This window comes from Hordeum vulgare, chromosome 2H (genome assembly GCF_904849725.1).
Source record: "Hordeum vulgare subsp. vulgare chromosome 2H, MorexV3_pseudomolecules_assembly, whole genome shotgun sequence".
NCBI lineage: Eukaryota > Viridiplantae > Streptophyta > Magnoliopsida > Poales > Poaceae > Hordeum > Hordeum vulgare.
This window is the reverse complement of record NC_058519.1, coordinates 531,670,249-531,674,668: the sequence shown is the minus strand read 5'-3', so window position 1 is coordinate 531,674,668 and position 4,420 is coordinate 531,670,249.

Sequence of the window (4,420 nt, the reverse complement as noted above, 5' to 3'; positions counted from 1 at the left end):
ATCGGCGTTAAGCGCATGAAGAAGCTCCATACTGATGGACTATTAGAGTCTCTTGATTTTGAATCATTTGACACATGCGAACTGTGCCTCATGGGCAAGATGACTAAGACTCCATTCTCAGGAATAATGGAGAGAGCAACCGACTTATTGGAAATAATACATACTGATGTGTGTGGTCCAATGAACGTTGAAGCTCGCGGTGGCTATCGTTATGTTCTCACTCTCACCGATGATTTGAGTAGGTATGGGTATATCTACTTGATGAAACACAAATCTGAGACATTTGAAAAGTTCAAGGAATTTCAGAGTGAGGTCGAGAATCAACGTGACAGAAAAATCAAGTGTCTACGATCTGATCGTGGAGGAGAATATTTGAGTCACGAGTTTGGCACACACCTAAGGAAGTGTGGAATCGTTTCACAACTGACGCTGCCTGGCACACCGCAACGCAACGGAGTGTCTGAACATCGTAATCTCACCTTATTAGATATGGTATGATCTATGATGTCTCTTACCGACTTAACGCTATCATTTTGGGGATACGCATTAGAAACTGCAGCATTCACTTTAAATAGGGCACCATCTAAATCCGTTGAGACGACACCGTATGAACTATGGTTTGGCAAGAAACCTAAGTTGTCGTTTCTTAAAGTTTGGGGCTGCGATGCTTATGTGAAGAAACTTCAACCAGAAAAGCTCGAACCCAAAGCGGAGAAATGCGTATTCATAGGATACCCTAAGGAAACTATTGTGTATACCTTCTATCTTAGATCCGAAGGTAAAACCTTTGTTGCCAAGAACGGATCCTTTCTAGAGAAAGAGTTTCTCTCGAAAGAAGTAAGTGGGAGGAAGGTAGAACTTGATGAGGTAATTACACCCCCTCTCGAACAGGATAGTAGCACAGCGCGGGAAGTTGTTCCTATGGCGCCTACACCAACTGAAGAGGAAGTTAATGATGATGATCATGAAGCTTCGGACCAAGTTACTACTGAACCGCGAAGGTCCACAAGGGCACGCTCCGCACCAGAGTGGTACGGCAACCCTGTGATGGAAATCATGTTGTTAGACAACGGTGAACCTTCGAACTATGAAGAAGCGATGGCGGGCCCGGATTCCAACAAATGGATTGAAGCTATGAAATCCGAGATAGGATCCATGTATGAGAACAAAGTATGGACTTTGGTGGACTTGCCCGATGACCGGCGATCCATAGAAAATAAATGGATCTTCAAGAAGAAGACTGATGCAAATGGTAATGTAATCGTTTATAAAGCTCGACTTGTCGCAAAGGGTTTTCAACAAATTCAAGGAGTTGACTACGAAGAGACTTTCTCTCCCGTAGCGAAGCTGAAATCAGTCCGAATCATGTTAGCAATTGCCGCCTTTTATGATTATGAAATTTGGCAAATGGACGTCAAAACAGCGTTCCTTAACGGGAACCTCAAGGAAGAGTTGTATATGATGCAACTAGAAGGTTTTGTCGACCCTAAGGGTGCTAACAAAGTGTGCAAGCTCCAGCGCTCCATCTATGGGCTGGTGCAAGCATCTCGGAGTTGGAACATTTGCTTTAATGAGGTGATTAAAGCGTTTGGGTTCATACAGGTTTACGGAGAAGCCTGTCTGTACAAGAAAGTGAGTGGGAGCTCTGTAGCTTTCCTCATACTGTATGTGGATGACATATTATTGATGGGGAATAATATAGAGATGTTGGAGAGCATAAAGGCCTATTTGAACAAAAGTTTTTCAATGAAGGACCTTGGAGAAGCTGCATACATATTAGGCATCAAGATCTATAGAGATAGATCAAGACGCCTCATAGGTCTTTCGCAAAGTACATACCTTGACAAGATATTGAAGAAGTTCAATATGGAAAACTCAAAGAAAGGGTTCTTGCCAGTTTTCCAAGGTATGAGATTGAGTAAGACTCAGTCGCCGACCACGGCAGCAGATAGAGAGAAGATGAGTTCTGTCACCTACGCATCAGCCGTGGGCTCTCTAATGTATGCCATGCTGTGTACCAGACCTGATATAAACCTTGCCATAAGCTTGGTAGGGAGGTACGAAAGTGATCCCGGTATGGAACACTGGACAACGGTCAAGAATATCCTTAAGTACCTGAAAAGGACTAAGGAAATGTTTCTCGTTTTTGGAGGTGACGAAGAGTTCGCCGTAAAGGGTTACGTCGACGCTAGCTTCGACACAGATCCGGATGACTCTAAGTCATAGACCGGATACGTATATGTGTTGAATGGTGGGACAGTGAGCTGGTGCAACAGCAAGCAAGAGGTCGTGGCAGCATCTACATGTGAAGCGGAGTACATAGCTGCTTCAGAAGCGGCTCATGAAGGAGCTCATCCCGACCTTGGAGTGGTTCCAAGCGCGTCGGGTCCAATGACACTCTTCTGTGATAACACTAGGGCCATTGCCATAGCCAAGGAGCCCAGGTTTCACCGGAAGACGAAGCACATCAAACGCCGCTACAACTCCATCCAGGACCATGTCCAGAGTGGAGTGATAGATATTTGTAAAGTACACACGGATCTGAATATTGCAGACCCGTTGACTAAACGTCTTCCACGAGCAAAACATGATCAACACCATAATGCTATGGGTGTTCGATACATCACAGTGTAACTAGATTATTGACTCTAGTGCAAGTGGGAGACTGTTGGAAATATGCCCTAGAGGCAATAATAAAATGGTTATTATCATATTTCCTTGTTCATGATAATCGTCTATTGTTCATGCTATAATTGTATTAACAGGAAACAGTAATACATGTGTGAATAAATAGATCACAAAGTGTCCCTACCAAGCCTCTAGTTGTCTAGCTCGTTAGTCAATAGATGATCATGGTTTCCTGATCATGGGCATTAGATGTCATTGATAACGGGATCACATCATTGGGAGAATGATGTGATGGACAAGACCCAATCCTAAGCATAGCACTAGATCGTATTGTTCGTATGCTAAAGCTTTTCTAATGTCACGTATCTTTTCGTTCGACCGTGAGATTGTGAAACTCCCGGATACCGTAGGAGTGCTTTGGGTGTATCAAACGTCACAACGTAACTGGGTGACTATAAAGGTGCACTACGGGTACCTCCGAAAGTGTCTGTTGGGTTGGTACGAATCGAGATCGGGATTTGTCACTCCGTGTGACGGAGAGGTATCTCTGGGCCCACTCGGTAGAACATCATCATGAGCTCAATGTGACTAAGGAGTTAGTCACACGATGACGTGCTACGGAACGAGTAAAGAGACTTACCGGTAACGAGATTGAACAAGGTATTGGTATACCGACGATCGAATCTCGGGCAAGTTCTATACCGACAGACAAAGGGAATTGTATACGGGATTGATTGAATCCTTGACATCGTGGTTCATCCGATGAGATCATCGTGGAGCAAGTGGGAGCCATCATGGGTATCCAAACCCCGCTGATGGTTATTGGCCAGAGAGGTGTCTCGGTCATGTCTGCCTGTCTCCTGAACCCGTAGGGTCTACACACTTAAGGTTCGGTGACGCTAGGGTTATAGGGAATTGTTATATGAGGTTACCGAAAGTTGGTCGGAGGCCCGGATGAGATCCCGGACGTCACGAGGAGCTCCGTAATGGTCTGGAGGTAAATATTGATATATAGGACAGATGGTTTCGGACACCGGAAGTGTTTCGGGCATCAGGGGTAACGTACCGGGACCACCGGGACCACCGGAGGTGGCCCCGGGGGTCCACTGAAGGGGGGCAACGACCCCGGGAGGTAAGGTGGGCCAAGTGGGGGAGGAAACCAGCCCCTAGGTGGGCTGGTGCGCCTCCCCACTTAGCCCAATACGCAGGGGAGAGGGAAGGGGGGGCAAACCCTAGGCACAGGTGGGCCTTAGGCCCACCAGGTGGTGCGCCACCCCCTCCCACCCTAGCCGTCGCCCCCTTTCCCATCTGGTGGCTCCCGCACCACCTAGGGGGGAACCCTAGGGGTGGCGCACCCCCCTCCCCCTCCTCCTATAAATAGAGAGGGGTTTTGGCCCTTGGAAGAGAGACTTCTCCCTCTCCCTCGGCGCAGCCCTGCCCTTCTTCCTCATCCTCTCTGCCGGTGTTTGGCGAAGCCCTGCCGGGAGACCTCGTCTCTCCATCGACACCACGCCGTCGTGCTGCTGGAGTTCTCCCCAACCTCTCCCTCCTCCTTGCTGGATCAAGGTGCGGGAGACGTCACCGGGCTGCACGTGTGTTGAACGCGGAGGTGCCGTAGTTCGGCACTAGATCGGAATCGCTGCGAGTACGACTCCATCAACCGTGTTCTAGCAACGCTTCCGCTTAGCGATCTTCAAAGGTATGAAGATGCACTCACCCCTCTGTCGTTGCTGGTCTCCCCATAGGAAGATCTGAATATGCGTAGGAAAATTTTGAATTTATGCTACGTAAC